Below are 18,177 nucleotides of genomic sequence, written 5' to 3' on the forward strand. Positions count from 1 at the left end.
AGTACTTCACATACGTACCAAATTTGAGCGAAATCGTTTGAAGCATTCCTGAGATATGCAACTTCAAAAATTGGCTTAATTAGTTTTTTTGTATTTTTCTTCCTCTTTTTGCACACTTACAAAAACTTCCATACAGTGTGACTGCCATATCTGATTGTGGTGAAATTTGGTACACAGAAGGGAGATATAAAGGTGCACCTTGGTACCAAAGTTTGGCTGGAATATGATAAACAGTCAAGGTGTTATTAGCAATTATTCACGAAAAATAACACCAATATGTTGTCACGCCTACAGGGTAAATCTTTTATGGGAAGAAGCTGAAAATCGGTACATGAATAAGTTACCTGTTGAACCTCAAACCTTTTGCAGTTTGAAAGTAATTGAGTTAAAGACCAGGAAGATACAACAAAAAAACCAACAGTGTGTAACAATTACACGATCGAGATTGGCTAACAAATAAACGATCACTTGCCACGCCTACTAGAAAAACCGTTCTGGAGAACTATTTGAAAACTGGTGTACAGGTGGAATAATCATCTTAAAAATGCCCTTCAACGGTGTCGAAGAATCAGATTTAAAGCAACATAGTTACAGCATGAAATCCAACTCAGTGTAGCAAGTGAGAGATTGAGATACTCTATTAGAGCAGTCACCCTAATAAAGCAGTCAGCTAAGAAATAAATTACTCTATTTAAGTGTTCATCCATATCTTGTAGAGAATTAACTCAGTTATAAGCCACTCAGTATAGAACTCAACTGCAATAAAGTCATCCTGTAGAGAGATCAGCTAGAAACAAGTCACCCTGCAAAGATACGTATGCGAAGATATATTCAGCTAGAGTCAACCTGTAGAGAAATCAGCTAGAAACAAGTCATGCTGTAAAGAGATAAGATAGAAACCAGTCACTCTAAAGAGAATTCAACTATAGTTCTGTAGAGAGTTCGGCGGTAAACAAATTACCTTGTAGAGAGATCAGCTAGAAACAAGTCACCCTGTAGAGAGATCAGCTACTTGATAATTCTGTAGAGAGATCAGCTGGACACGAATCACCTTGTAGAAAGTCACCCTGTGGAAAGATCAGCTGGAAACAAAGATAGCAAGAAATAAATCACTCTGTAGAATGATCAGCTAGAAACAAGTCACCCTGCTGAGAAGTTCAGTAGAAACAAGCTGCCCTGTAGAGAGATCAGCTATAAACAAGTCACACAGTAGAGATATCAGCTAGAAGCAAATCTCTAAGTAGAGAGATCAGCTAGAAACATATTACCCTGTATAGAAATCAGCTAGAAACAAGTCACCCTGTAGAGAGATCAGCTAGCTAGAAACAAGTCACCCTGTAGCGAGATCAACTACATTTCAAGTCACCCTGTAGAAGTATCAGCTTGGAACAAATCACCCCATAGAAGGATCAGTTAGAAACAATTAAGTTACCCTGGAGAAAGATCAGCTAGAAACAAATTATGCTGTAGAGAGATCAGATGGAAACATCACGTACCCTGTAGAGAGATCTGGAAACCAGGCACCCTGTAGAGGATCAATCTGTAGAGAGTCCAACCTCATTTCAAGTCACCCTGTGGAGAATTTAGCTACAAACAAATCTCTCAGCAGTCTGAAACAAATCACCCTGTACAGTATTCAGTTAGAAACAAATCACTCTGTGCAAAAATCAGCTAGCTAGAAATAAGTTACCCTGCAAAGAGTTCAACTGTTTTTCAAGTCACCCTGTAGACAGATCAGCTAGAAACAGGAAACCCTCTAGAAATCAGCTCAAAAGAAATCACTCTGTATAGAGATCAGGTAGAAACCAGTCATGCTGTAGAGAGTTCAGTTAGAAAGAAGTCACCCGGTGGAGAAATGAGCTATATAGAAACAAGTCATCCTGTACAGGGATCAGCTAGAAACAAGTCACCCTGTAGAGAGATCAGCTACATTCTAAATCACCCTGTAGAAAGATCAGCTTGAAACAAATCACCCCGTAGAGAGATCAGTTAGAAATGTATAGAATATAATTATTTAACTGCAAACAATTCAGCCTGTATTGATTAATTAATGATTAATACACACAATTGTAATAATTACTGAATAATATTGTTAAATGTATACATGTATAGTTAAGTAAACAAATAAAATATTTCTCTGTCATGTCCATAGCTAATCCTCATTTCTATTGAAAAGAAAACAATGAGTTTAAAGTAATACCCAAAGCGGCCATAGGCTGGCTTTAGGTATGAAATTAACAGAAGAAGTGATATCTAATCAAAAACAGCCAAGCTGTAAAAAAGGGTGCAGCCCCCCAAAAAGTCATGAAAAAAGATGTGAAATCCGAGGTGGTGGCCAAGAAATGGCTGTGATGGTAGGGCTGGGCAGTATTGAAATTTTGCTACCACGATATATCATGGGGAAAATATCACGATATTACTAATTATCATGATATTGTTTCATATTTGACAGATGCTCTACTATGAAACTACACCTACCCACACAAGTGATATAACCTGCAGCAACATGAATGGATGTACAAAAATACATGTACATGGAATTAACCAATTATTGAACTATACATGGATATAATGGACATTAGCTAGACCTACAATTAAGCATGGAGAGGATGTGTCTTACACACACAAGTGCATGACATAAATTCATGAGTTTTACGGATTCCCATGCATGACTAAAAGACTGCTAACTATAGCAACAAAAGCTCATTCACCTATGCACATTTTATTAGCTATAATGCCACAGTGTGCAGCAATATTCTTTCCTCAATAAAAATCCAAAATAATAAATTCTCTTTAGTAGCTACTTCATATTCGTTACTTGACTGCTCTATTAGAGTATATAGGTGACTGCTCTATTAGAGCATCTCGATCTTTCCTGGAGCTAAACAGCAGCACTATGTTTACAGTAGTTAGTTAATACGAATATTATTGGAGAACACCATGATAATCACGATATTGTTATAATGTCGTTTCCAAGAAGTTGTGATGATACTGGTATCGTTACATCAGAATATTGTGGTTTTATGATATAACCGAGATACTGCCCACCCCTAGGTAATGGCAAAAGGTTTAAAAATGACAATTCATGTGAATTTTGTGCTGAATCCTAGTGAAACTTGGGAGATTGAGGCAATGCAGATTCACCTGAATTGTTGTTATTAATTTTTTTTGCCATTAAGCTACCATCACAGCCATTTCTTGGCCACCACCTTGGATTTCATGTCTTTTTCACCCTTACTATTTTGGAGGCTGCACCCTTTTTTACAGCTTGGCTGTTTTTGATTACATTACAGTAGCAGACAAAAAAATGGTCCCTTTCTGTTGGTGTTCCATTTCCATTGCATGCAGTAGAAGACTAAGAAAATACTGTCAGCACAGAATAAAAATGCTAGCACCAGTCTTACCGTTTTTGGAGTATTTGTGAAATTTGTGAACAGTTGTACCAGCCATTGCAAAATTATTCGAGACGATGAATAATACTGTGCACCATTGGGAAGCAAAATTGTTGCTAAGATGCTCCAAGGAGTCTAGGATGGAAGCTTGTTGGCAGTTAAACATTCGCATCAGATTTAAACAAACCAATATAATGTTAAGCAGAATAACAGAACTGTGATATCACCTACAGAAGGTTAATACAATTGTTAGCAATTAGTTTTATCATTTTTTCATCACAGGTTTGTTGCTATGAAGCTAGTTACCACATGCCAGAAAACCAGCCACTAGCTCTACTAATGTCTCCTTTTTATTTTAATGTATGATATATTTTTATGTAGATTAATTCACTTTTATCGATGGAACACTATTAATTAAGTAACCAAATTTCCTTCTGTTCAGATAAATAGGTAGTGAGCATTAATTAGGGAGAAAGTGTATGAGTGCAGGTGCTAGTATTTTTAGGAAAAGTTCACTTAATACTTGTTGCTATACACAAATATGATTTAATAAACAATAGAACAGTCACAGTCAGCTACTATTAGGAACCTCGTCTCTTGTAACAGTAAGCAGTAGTGTTCTACGTAGAGAAATACATGCAGTACACATAGCTACATTAGTGTGTTAGCATTAGTTAGTGTTCACTTATACTTTTCATTCACTCCACTTCCTCTGCAAATAAAATACGCATTCTCACCTCTCACCAATAATTAAAAATGCTAACAAAATGGAAATGTCTCACGAAAGACATAAAATGCAACAGAATGGGATTTTTTTTGTCCGCCACTGTATTGTACACTTTAGTTCAATATTTGGCTAATGTATACTCTAATAGAGTACATTTGAGGGCTTCTAATAGAACATACATAAAATGTCTAATAGAACATACACAGAATGTTATAGAACAATCTAGAACTTCCATTGGCAGATAATATATTTGGTTATATTATTGTACTACTCTAATAGAGTGCATATTTTTGAAGGACTTCTAAGTAACAGTTAGACTTCAGACCACAGGGATCTAAGTAGTTTAGTAACCCTATGGCCCTGTGTCATAGCGTCTAAATGAAGCAAACTGTGGTCTGGAGTCTAGCTTATTCAGACCCTTTATGTAGTTGTTGTACCTTAACACATTTGACAGCTGCTTTTAACATCTGCTTTTGACAGAGAAATATAGTGTTAATTAGTAGAAACAAGCCATCACTCCACCTGTAACTGTTGTTACAGGTTTTTAAAATCAGTTTTCAAGTGGCAATGCATTGCCAGTGCTACCAGTGCAGGTACACGTAACAAACATGAAAAGGGTCTAAGTAACTTAGACTTACCAGACAATAGTCTAATAGAGAAGTGGTAGATTGATGAAAATTGTAAACATTTACTGTACGCAAGAATTTTCATTTATAAAGCATAGATTAAGTGAGGTGATCAACCAAGACAACAGCAATTCAATGGTTAAGGGTGCGGGTGTTAGGTATGGAGTTCCCTGGTCCAAACTCTGGTATGTTTTTTTGGCACCTTTTTACCCCACACTGACTGCTCTATTAGATTATCCCAATCCTGCTATTTTGCACTTGTTTGGTTTTTGCTTTATAGCTTCATAACTATTGCTTTTCTAACCATCAAAAGGCACTACTATGATGATAGATGATCAGCCTATGTACACAATTTATGCCCTCACTTGGTTTACCCTGTAGCTGTGACATAAGTTTGATGTTGTCTTGAATAAACACTCATAACTCCTTGGATATTCAACAGATTCACAGCAAACTTGGTACATGAATTCATCTTTATACACTCTTCATTTGCGCCTCAGATTGAGGCGATGTTTGCATTCTATAGCAATTTTTTTGTAGTTTGCGAAATAAATCGATGTCCCTGTAGCCCCCTATGGCTTAAGAAGAAAAAATGAAGAAATTCTAAACTAAATTTAAACTAAATTTTCACCCAAAATAACAGTCTCATTTTTCTTCATGACAGCTTGGCAGTAATGGTTAGGCATAGCCAACCAAATGCCTGACTGACTAATTAACTGATGCCTCCAGCCAAGCATTACTCATGATCAGCTGTGGAAAATATGAGCTTGTTTGCTTCACTATTCAACACCCTGACATGTGTCCTTTCTCCAACTGTGGGAGCTACAGTGCATGCATGATGGACTTATTGTATATACCTTTATCCTTCTTTGTGTTCCATTACATTCTCTGCTACAACGTACATACATAGGTTTTGATTCGTGGTAATGCATTGTGACTTCAGTGCTTTAATTTTCATGAATTGCAGGTGTAAGAAACACTTTTTGTATTGTTAATACTGTATAACAGGTGGAACATATCTGAAACTAAGGTCACTCTGCATTTCAGTGATCATTAGTCATGATTTCTTCACTGGATTGATTGTAGAACTGCTTCTTGAACTGTTCTTCACTTTTAATGCTGTATAGCAGCTGGAGCATACAGTAGCTGAAAACAAGGTGAAATGACCACTTCCTATTTTAGTAATTAATAGTCGGGGTGTACATTTAGTCGTGCAATTTTATAACAGGTCTAGCACCATTCTTTCCTTTGATGCGGTATGTGATTGTTCAATATATTATTACAAAAAGTAAAATAACAATTGTAAGGAAAAATAGAAATTTTATACATCATACATACAGTACAACTAGATATTAAAAGTTTTAAAGGAGGTATAGGGATTGATATAATACATGCTACAAAAAGTAAGGAAACAAGCTCAAAATGTTACAGCTGAAATGAGAAATGATCCACGCAATAAAAAGTAAGGAAACAAGATTAGATGACTGCTTGCTAAAACACACTTAAAGGTCAACTGCAGTGGAATATTAACATTCACTTATATAACAATGCATACATAGTAGAAACAGACAACAACTTTAATTTTGTTATTAACCCTTTAAAGACCAAGAATTGTGTGCATAGTCTACCCTGAAAGCCCACACGTTTTATGATTATTGCGCATTTAGTGTTTTAAAAAAATATAATAAGTTTATAGCATTGACAAAGTCCCTACAAGTGCTCAATTGTATAACAAATTATACTAAAAGACTCGCCTGACAATAATAAACAACATTATCTAACTTACCAAAGTGTAGAACCAATGTCTTAAAAGCACTAAGGTGAGTTTCAAACACCTACACGCGATCGATTTCTTCGTGACACAATCAATAAAAACAGTCTGCCATTTAATTTTTTTTAAACCGCATCACATGATCGTGTATATCAAATTATTCGCCTCTAAATAGTGAGCACTCTGAGCTTGATTTGAAGTTAATACGATGAACACAGCCAAAGTTATGGAGCGATTTCTACAAGGTTAGTTTTATTGTTGTGTAAATATTAAATGTTTGTACTTTGTTAGGAATTTTACACGGGCTTAGTTTTGCGTGATAAGTTGGCCTTATATATCAAAAGAATCGCCTATGAATGGCGAATACAATGGCCCCTGTTTCGATCTAATAGCTTCATTTGTTGCGGAGTTATAGCTCTTTGTTTACTGTCAATAATCTTGGACGTAATATTACGGCACTGGTCTTTCGAGCAATACCTACTTTGGATGTAATATTACTGCAGCGGTCCTTTTTTTTATTAGTTTAGTTTTGTAGATATTCAATTTTAAAAATGTTTCAACGAAAGTTGCGGTTTCTTTCCGGAAGTAGCATCATGACACATCATCTATGGCAGGGGTATGCACATATCGATAGTGTGTCGTGCGGCCCAAGAAGCGGGCGGGCCACACTGTGGGTATATTGACAGGAAGAAAGAAAACGTCATTTTCACACCTTTGTATCTCGGTGATCCCTTATCCGATTGGAACCACATTTGCTACAGAGTCGCCCGCCAGCCAGGGGAGTCTACATACCATATTTGAAGGAAATAGCTCTAGCCATTTCCTAGATACGAGCTGCCAAAGTTTCAATTTTTTCTTCGTTTTTTTCTTCGTGTTTTCGCACACTTGCAAAAATTGCTATAAAATGCGAACACATGCTCCGATCGCCTTGAAAATTGGCACACAAAAAGGGAGTCCAAAGGCGAATCCTAGCATCAAATTTGGTGCAAATCCGTTGAATGGTTTGGGAGTTATGACCGATTATTCGCGTAAAACAAGATCGATTTGTTGTCACACCTACAGGGCAAACCGCTTCATGGAATGAGTTGAAAATTGCTGTGTAGATGGAGTAACCATCGTAGGAGTGCCTTTTGGTGGTTTTAAAAGAATCGAGGTAAAGACCACGGAGATATGACACAAAACCCAACCTGTGTCACAATTACGTGATCGATTATTATGAATAAGAATAGTATTAGTTTTCACACCTACTAGGCAAACCGCTTAGAGCAATGAGTTGAAAATCGGTGTATAGCTGGAATAATCTTCATAGAAAGTCCTTGCAGTAGTACAGAAGAATTGGATTACAAACCACTGAGTTATGATTTGAAAGCCAACTCCGTGTAGCAAATGCGAGATCGAGATACTCTCTAATAGAACAGTCACCCTAATAGAGCATTCAGCTAATTTATTAACTCCATTATAAAATTCTATTACATTATAAGTTATTCTGTAGGGAGTTCAGCTGCAAAAAGTTAATCTTATATACAGTTCAGCAAGGAGCAAGTCACCCTATAGAGAGTTCAGCTACAAATATATTGCTGTAGTGATTCAGAACATTACAAGTCACACTGAAGATAGTTCAGCTATAAACAAGCCATGCACCCTGTAGAAGTTCTGTTACAAACAAGTCTTCGTGCAGAGAGTTTAACAACCAAAATCCACCATGTAAAGACTTCAGCTTTGCTAGCAAGTTACTCTGTAGAGAGATCAACTAGAAACAAGAGAGAGCTCAGCTAGAAAACGTCACCTTGTAGAGAGTTCAGCTACAAACAAATCACACTGTAGAGAGATCAGATAGAAAAAGCCACCTTGTAGAGGGTTCAGCTGTGAAGTGATCACCCTAGAGAGAGTTCAGCTAGAAAAAATCACCCTGTAGAGAGTTCAGCTACAAAGAAACAATCCTGTAGAGAGATCAGCTAGAAACAAGTCACCTGTAGAGACATCAGCTACAAAGAAACCATCCTGTAGAGAGTTCAGCTACAAACAAATCACCCTGCAGAGTATTCAGCTACAAACAAATCACCTTGTAGAGTGTACAACTAGACACAAGTCACCCAGTAGAGACATCAGCTACAAGAAGTTACATTGTAGAGAGATCAGCTAGAAGAAGTTACCTTGTAGAGAGTTCAGCTACAAAGAAATCATCATGTAGAATATTCGACTGCAATCAAGTCACCCTGTAGAGAGATCAGTTACAAACAAGTCACCCTGTGGAGATATCAGCTAGATACAAGTCACCTTATAGGGATCAGCTTCAAACAAATCACCCTGTAGAAATATGTGTTGGAAACAAATCACTGTGTAGAGGGTTCAGCTAGAAACAAGGGGAGTTTCAGCTACAGTTCAGTTATGTATAAGAAGTCACCTTATTACCTGCAGTATGATTATCTTTCATTGTTACAGATACAAATATTTTTAGTCAGATAAAAAACTGTACACAACATTTCTTCCTTTGTTCCACAATTCCTGCAGAAAAGAAAGAAAAAAACAAGTTAGAATGAAGCACCAAATCCAGTTAATGGCTGGCTTTGTGGCTTGCAATACAAAAAGAAGTGATATCTAAACCAAAACAGCCAAGCTGTAAAAAAAGATTATGGCCCCCAAAATGGCCAGGATGAAAAAAGATGTGAAATCCAAGGTGGCAGCCAAGAAATGGCTGTGATGGTAGGTTAATGACAAAAATTTTAATTATGACAATTCAGGTGAATTTGGTGCCGAATCCTAGTGGAGGAGGCAACGCAAATTCACCTAAATTGTCGTAATTAAAATTTTTGCTACCATCACAGCCATTTCTTGGCTGCCACCTTGGATTTCACATCTTTTTTCATCCTGGCCATTTTGGGGGCAGCACTCTTTTTTTACAGCTTGGCTGTTTTGGTTTAGATAGCTATTACTATAAGTAATAAAATGATTATTTAGCTATCATTTCCTTTTTGTATCTGTGGATCTATACCTACTACTGTATCATGCCTACACATTGCGTTGCTGCTGATTGCAACTCTGTCAGTGGAATGGGCTATAGCCTTCATGGATTTCCTAATGATGAAGCTATTCGAAAGCAATAGGTTAGGGCAGTCAAACGGTAGCAGTTCAACTGGAAAGGCCCTTCTTCCTCCTCAGCTTTGGCTCTAAGCACTTCTCAGCTGACTGCTTTATAACAGAAGGTGTCCTCTATCATGACAAAGTTGGGATTCCATCGCTAAAGCGTCTTAAGCCAGACTCTGTTTCAACAATATTTCTGAACTCTGTGGACTACTTAAATGCCAGCAGCACCTCAAGCCTTTTTATCAGCCAAACAGCAGCAGTAAAATGATAACAACAATCAGTAAACACGAATTGTGCATACAAAGTTTAGCTATGCATAGCTAATTATATTTTTATTATACAGATAGTAAATGACATCCTATCAAGCATCCCTCAACTAAAAACAGGAGGAGTTAATGTGGACATGGACACTAGCTTGGACACATATCCTGCAGGAACAGCAACCCCACTGGTAACAAATGTACCTCTGACACCTTGTCCAACACCTAAGAAAATAATGAAAATGGAAGTGCATGTCACTGCTAGGATAAAAGCAAAAATAAAGGTATAAACACATATGCATGCAATTATCACCACAGTTAGTATAGACAAATACTATGTGGGGACATCTAAGTCTGTGGGAATCCAGTGTAATCTCTTAAATGCTCCTCCACTACAAAAGCTCTGTTCTGGGGGATCACTGTATGACTTTCGTGAAACTGAACTGATTGACACAGATCTTGAGACTCAATTTGACTTGGAGTCATCCTTTCATTGTAGCCAAGAAGAAGACAGCCAAGATGAACATACAACTAAGTAAGCCTGAAATCACAAAAAAAATGTTTATTTCATAGACATCAATCTCATAGGGAAGACACTCAACCCACCCAAGCAGAAAATGAGATCAAATACTTAGTATTTGAAGCTCACCTTTACATGCTGCAGATCATGCCAACATCACTGCACTGGTAGGATTTCCAGACAGAAAGGGACTTTGGTTTCTGTCAAACAAGAATGTTTTCACTGTGGTTTTATCTGGGCTTGGAACAGCCAACCCTTTATTAAGGATACTCCAGTAGGAAATGTTCTGCTATTGGCAGCTACTGTATATTATTCAGTGGATCTACTCCAACCAGAGTGTTCCGTTTGTTAAGCTACTTGAATGTAGCTTGTATCAGGGAACATACATTTTATGACCACCAAAATAAATACCTTGAGCCAGCTATCATAGTAATATGGAACATTGAACAGCCTACACTGTTGTCTGAGTGCAAAAGCCCTTTATCGATTGGTGGTGATGGCCGAGTTGTCAGTCCTGGGCATTCAGCTAAGTATGGCTCCTATGGAATAATTGATCTGAACACAAACAAAGTTCTTCATATTGAACTAGTACATTAGAATAGAATAATGAGAATAATGCATCTAGTTCTAGTAATTTAAAATATTTAGTGCATATCAAGACACACGATAGTGTGTCGTGCGGCCCAAGAAGCCGGTGCGCCACACTGTGAGTATATTGACAGGAAGAAAGAAAACGTCATTTTCACACTTTTGTATCTCGGTGATGGCTTATCCGATTGAAATCAAATTTGCTGCAGAGTTGCCCGCCAGCTAGGGGAGTCTACATTCCAAATTTGAAGGAAATCACTCAAGCCATTTCCGAGATATGAGCGGCCAAAGTTTCGTTTTTTTTTCTTCGTTTTTTTCTTCTTCGTCTTTTCGCACACTTGCAAAAATTGCTATAAAACGCAAACGCGTGCTCCGATCGCCATGAAATTTGGCACACAGAAAGGGAGTCCAAAGGCGCATCCTAGCATCAAATTTGGTGCAAATCCGATGAATGGTTCAGGAGTTATGACCGATTATTCGCGTAAAACAAGATCGATTTGTTGTCACGCCTACAGGGTAAACAGCTTCATGGAATGAGCTTAAAATTGCTATGTAGATGGAGTAACCATCGTAGGAGTGCCTTTTGGTAGTTTGAAAGGAATCGAGATTAAGACCACGGAGATATGACACAAAACCCAACCTGTGTCATAAATACGCGATCGATTTTTAGTAATAAAAAAGTATTCGTTTTTACGCCTACTAGGCAAACCTCTAAGAGCAATGAGCTGAAAATTGGTGTATAGCTGGAATAATCTTCATAGAAAGTCCTTGCAGTAGTATAAAAGAATTGGATTACAAACCACTGAGTTATGATTCGAAAGCCAACTCCGTGTAGCAAATGCGAGATCGAGATACTCTAATAGAACAGTCACCCTAATAGAGCATTCAGCTAATTTATTTACTCCATTATAGAATTCTATTACATTACAAGTTAATCTGTAGAGACTTCAGCTGCAAAAAGTTAATCTTATAGACAGTTCAGCAAGAAGCAAGTCACCCTGTGGAGAGCTAAGCTACAATTATATCGCTGTAGAGATTCAGAACATTACAAGTCACACTGAAGAGAGTTCAGCTATAAACAAGTCATGCACCCTGTAGAGAGTTCACCTACAATTAAATTGCTCTCTAGAGAATTCAGCTACACACAAATCACTGTGCAGAGAGTTCAGCTACAAACAAATTACCCTGTAGAGAGATCAGCTACAAACAAAACACTTTGCAGAGAGTTCAGCTACAAACAAATCAATCTTTAGAGTGATCAGCAACAAACAAATCAACTTGTAGAGAGATCAGCTAGAAACAAATCAACCTGCAGAGAGATCAGCTACAAACAAATCAGCTTGTAGAGAGATCAGTTACACACAAATCAACCTGTAGAGAGATAAGCTAGAAAAAAATCACCCTGTAGAGAGTTCAGCTAAAACAAATCAACCTGCAGAGAGATCAGCTACAAACATATCACCTTATAGACAGTTCAGCTACAAACAAGTTACCCTGTAGAGAGATCGACTACAAACAAATCAACTTGCAGAGAGATCAGCTACACACAGATCAACTTGTAGAGAGATCAGCTACAAACAAATCACCCTGTAGAGAGTTCAGCTAAAACAAATCAACCTGCAGAGAGATCAGCTACAAACAAATCACCTTATAGACAGTTCAGCTACAAACAAATTACCCTGTAGAGAGATCGACTACAAACAAATCAACTTGCAGAGAGATCAGCTACACACAAATCAACTTGTAGAGAGATCAGCTAGAAACAAATCACCTTGTAGAGAGTTCAGCTACAAACAAATCAATGTGCAGAGAGATCAACTACAAACAAATCACCCTGTAGAGAGATCATCTAGGAACTAGACACAATGTAAGGAGTTCAGCTACAAGCAAATCACCCTTTAGAGAGTTCAGCTACAAACAAATCAACCTGCAGAGAGATCAAATCACCTTATAGAGAGTTCAGCTACAAACAAATTGCCCTGTAGAGAGATCAGTTACAAACAAATCAACCTGCAGAGAGATCAGCTACACACAAATCAACTTGTAGAGAGATCAGCTACAAACAAATCACACTGTGGAGATCAGCTAGAAACTAGACACAATGTAAGAAGTTCAGCTACAAGCAAATCACCCTGTAGAGATTTCAGCTGCAAACAAATCACCCTGTAGAGAGATCAGGTAGAAACTAGACACCATGTAAAGAGTTCACCTATAGAAGAGGTCACCTTATAGAGAGTTCAGCTACAAAGAAACTGCCATGTAGAGAGTTCAGCCTCAAACAAATTACCGTGTAGAGAATTCAACATCAAGCAAATCGCCCTGTAGAGGGATCAGCTAGAAGAAGTTACCTTGTAGAGAGTTCAGCTACAAAGAAACCATCATGTAGAGAGTTCAGCTACAAAGAAAGCACCATGTAGAGAGTTTAGCTGCAAACAAATCACCTGTAGAGAGTTCAGCTAGAAACAAATCACGCTGTAGAGAGATCAGCTAGAAGAGGTCACCTTGGAGAGAGTTCAGCTACAAAGAAATCACCACCTAAAGAGTTCAGCTACAAAGAAATCACCCTGTAGAGAGTTCAGCTAGAAGAAGTCACCTTGTATAGAGAGTTCAGCTACAAAGAAACCATCATGTAGAGAGTTCAGCTACAAAGAAAGCACCATGTAGAGAGTTTAGCTGCAAACAAATCACCTGTAGAGAGTTCAGCTAGAAACAAACCACCCTGTAGAGAGATCAGTTAGAAGAGGTCACCTTGTAGAGAGTTCAGCTACAAAGAAATCACCCTGTAGGGATCAGCAAGAAGAAGTCACCTTGTAGAGAGATCAGCTACAAAGAAATCACCCTGTAGAGAGTTCAGCTAGAAGAAGTCACCTTGTAGAGAGTTCAGCAACAAAGAAACCATCATGTAGAGAGTTCAGTTACAAAGAAACCACCATGGATGTAGAGAGTTTAGTTGCAAACAAATAACCTGTAGAGAGTTCAGCTAGAAACAAATCACCCTGTAGAGAAATCAGCTAGAAGAGGTCACCTTGTAGAGAGTTCAGCTACAAAGAAACTGTTATGTAGAGAGTTCAGCTACAAAGAAAGCACCATGTAGAGAGTTTAGCTACAAACAAATCACCTGTAGAGAGTTCAGCTAGAAGAAGTCACCTTGTAGAGAGTTCAGCTACAAAGAAACCATCATGTAGAGAGTTCAGCTACAACGAAATCACCATGTAGAGAGTTTAGCTGCAAACAAATAACCTGTAGAGAGTTCAGCTAGAAACAAATAACCTGTAGAGAGTTCAGCTAGAAACAAATCACCCTGTAGAGAGATCAGCTAGAAGAGGTCACCTTGTAGAGAGTTCAGCTACAAAGAAACCGCCATGTAGAGAGTTCAGCCTCAAACAAATCACTGTGTAGAGAATTCAACTACAAACAAATCGCCCTGTAGAAGGATCAGCTAGAAGAGGTCACCTTGTAGAGAGTTCAGCTACAAAGAAACCATCATGTAGAGAGTTCAGCTACAACAAAATCACCATGTAGAGAGTTTAGCTGCAAACAAATCACCTGTAGAGAGTTCAGCTAGAATCAAAGCACCCTGTAGAGAGATCAGTTAGAAGAGGTCACCTTGTAGAGAGTTCAGCTACAAAGAAATCACCCTGTAGGGATCAGCAAGAAGAAGTCACCTTGTAGAGAGTTCAGCTACAAAGAAACCATCATGTGGAGAGTTCAGCTACAAAGAAATCACCCTGTAGAGAGTTCAGCTAGAAGAAGTCACCTTGTAGAGAGTTCAGCTACAAAGAAACCATCATGTAGAGAGTTCAGTTACAAAGAAACCACCATGGATGTAGAGAGTTTAGTTGCAAACAAATAACTGTAGAGAGTTCAGCTAGAAACAAATCACCCTGTAGAGAAATCAGCTAGAAGAGGTCACCTTGTAGAGAGTTCAGCTACAAAGAAACTGTTATGTAGAGAGTTCAGCTACAAAGAAAGCACCATGTAGAGAGTTTAGCTACAAACAAATCACCTGTAGAGAGTTCAGCTAGAAGAAGTCACCTTGTAGAGAGTTCAACTACTAAGAAACCATCATGTAGAGAGTTCAGCTACAACGAAATCACCATGTAGAGAGTTTAGCTGCAAACAAATAACCTGTAGAGAGTTCAGCTAGAAACAAATCACCCTGTAGAGAGATCAGCTAGAAGAGGTCACCTTGTAGAGAGTTCAGCTACAAAGAAACCGCCATGTAGAGAGTTCAGCCTCAAACAAATCACTGTGTAGAGAATTCAACTACAAACAAATTGCCCTGTAGAGGGATCAGCTAGAAGAAGTTACCTTGTAGAGAGTTCAGCTACAAAGAAACCGCCATGTACTGTAGAGAGTTCAGCCTCAAACAAATCACCATGTAGAGAATTCAACTACAAACAAATCGCCCTGTAGAAGGATCAGCTAGAAGAGGTCACCTTGTAGAGAGTTCAGCTACAAAGAAACCATCATGTAGAGAGTTCAGCTACAAAGAAATCACCTTGTAGAGAGTTCAGCTAGAAGAAGTCACCTTGTAAAGAGTTCAGCTACAAAGAAACCACTATGTAGAGAGTTTAACTGCAACAAATCACCAGTAGAGAGTTCAGCTAGAAACACATCACCCAGGAGAGAGATCAGCTAGAAGAGGTCATCTTATAGTGAGTTCAGCTAGAAGAGGTCACCTTGTAGAGAGTTCAGCTACAAGGAAACCATCACATAAAGAGTTCAGCTGCAAATAAATCACTTGTAGAAAGTTCAGCTACAAATAAATCCTCCTGTAGAGGGATCAGCTAGAAGAAGTCACCTTGTAGAGAGTTCAGCTACAAAGAAACCATCATGTAGAGAGTTCAGTTACAAACAAATCACCCTGTAGAGAGATCAGCTAGAAGAAGTTACCTTGTAGAAAGATCAGCTAGAAGAATTCACCTTGTAGAGTGTTCAGTTACAAAGAAACCATCATGTAGACAGTTCAGCTGCAAACAAATCACTCTGTAGAGAGTTCAGCTACAAAGAAACCGCCATGTAGAGAGTTCAGCCTCAAACAAAACACCTTGCAGAGAATTCAACCACAACAAATCACCCTGTAGAGAAGAAGTTACCTTGTAGAGAGTTCAGCTACAAAGAAACCACCATGTAGGGAGTTCAGCTACAAAGAAACCACCATGTAGAGAGTTTAGCTGCAAACAAATCACCTGTAGAGAGTTCAGCTACAAACAAATCACCCCGTAGAGAGATCAGCTGGACGAAGTCACCTTGTAGAGAGTTCAGCTACAAAGAAACCATCATGTAGAGAGTTCAGCTGCAAACAAATCACCCTGTGGAGAGTTCAGCTGCAAAAAATCGCCCTGTAGAAAGTTCAGCTAGACGAAGTCACCTTATAGAGAGTTCAGCTACAAAGAAACCATCATGTAGAGAGTTCAGCTACAAAGAAACCACAATGTAGAGAGTTTAGCTGCAAACAAATCACCCTGTAGAGAGAACAGCTAGAAGAGGTCACCTTGTAAAGAGTTCAGCTACAAAGAAACCATCCTGTATATAGTTCAGCTACATTTCAAGTCACCCAGTAGAGAGATCAGCTGCAAAAAATATCCTGTGGGGAATAATGGGCATGTAATAAATATATGTATATAATTTGTATAATTACTAATAAAATCAAAAGTAATTGAACTATTACAAATCTTCTTTAAGTTCTTTTCTTCTTCCTGTGGTAAAGAAAAAAACACATGGGTTAAAAAAGCCCCAAAGCCAGCCATAGGCCGGCTTTGCAGTATACAAATACAAAAAGAAGTGATATCTAATCAAAAACAGCCAAGCTGTAAAAAAAGGTGCGGCCCCCCCAAAAGGCCATGGTGAAAAAAGATGTGAAATCCAAGGTGGCGGCCAAGAAATGGCTGTGATGGTAGGTTAATGGTTACATTTTAATAACAACAATTCAGGTGAATTTTGTGCCACTTGGTCTTGGCACCAAATTCACTTGAATTGTCGTTATTAAAATTTAACCATTAACCTACCATCACAGCCATTTCTTGGCCGCCACCTTGGATTTCACATCTTTTTTCACCATGGCCTTTTTGGGGGGCCGCTCCTTTTTTTACAGCTTGGCTGTTTTTGATTAGATATAAATAAACTTGCTCAACTTAGAGCAATGAGGTAAGATTAAGTTACCACAAGAAGCATGAGGGTATAGTCAAAGCCTTCGCATTTTTGTCACACAAATCAGTGAATGTTGACACCTTGGTTACAGACAGACACAAAGAGATTTGTAGGTATATGCAGAAAATGCACTCTAAGATTGATCATCGCTATGATGTCTGGTATGTTGCCAAAGGTAACAGTTATATTTGGACCTGCATGCATGCAGTATGCCTGTACATATGAGCTGTTTGCATTCTCATTGTAGGAATCAAGAAAAAATTAGCACGGTTATTTAATAACAATGACTGTGAGATAGTTGGGGAATGGATCAAGAGTATCAGTAACCATATGTATTGGTGTGCTGCATTTGCTCCTGGAGGTGAAATTTTGAAGTGGTGGTTATCGCTAATGGAGCACATCTGCGATAGCCATGACAACTGCTATCATCCCAATCTAGGCGAAAGCTGAAAAAAGTGTCTTACACCAGGTGAAGGAGTTCTTGATGAAAATAAACATATAAGTGATTGTCCAACTGCAGTCAGCAAAGCAAGTGAAAAGTTGAGTGACATTATACTCAACAAACGGTTAACATCTGAAATTCAGAGATTATCGCCGACTTACCAAACCAGTAGCTTAGAAGCTTACCACAGTGTTGTGAATCACTTTGCCCCTAAGCTACTGGCATTTTCATACACAGGAATGTACTGCAGGTATGCAATACAGACCAGTCATTGTTACAAACTGCTGTGTACAATAGACTGTTACTGGCAGCACTACATTTTAATTAGAATTATGGACGTGCACAAGCAAAAACAGCACAGAGACAAAAATGCATTCGGATTGTATTTCCAAAGGCAAAACATGGAGAGTTCTCAACTAAGTCTGTACCTGTTCCTAAAACATACAGTAAGTTGTTTAGAATAACTACCAACATAAATCACTTTCTATTACAGGCTATGTAGATGTACTGATATGGAAAACATTGCACTATTGCATCACTGATGAAGACAAGCCAGCACTACCTACTCCCTTAATTGTCTAGTGCTTATGATGCATGAACACCCTAATAAAGAT

General features: G+C 38.3%; 1 protein-coding gene across 5 annotated transcripts in view; it reads left to right on the forward strand.

Annotated features, from left to right (window-relative positions):
* Nucleotides 1-18,177, forward strand: part of LOC136244156 (uncharacterized) — a 109,063-nt gene that overhangs the window by 44,700 nt on the left and 46,186 nt on the right. The window lies entirely within an intron of this gene.

Source organism: Dysidea avara, chromosome 2 (assembly GCF_963678975.1).
Source record: "Dysidea avara chromosome 2, odDysAvar1.4, whole genome shotgun sequence".
Classification (NCBI taxonomy): domain Eukaryota; kingdom Metazoa; phylum Porifera; class Demospongiae; order Dictyoceratida; family Dysideidae; genus Dysidea; species Dysidea avara.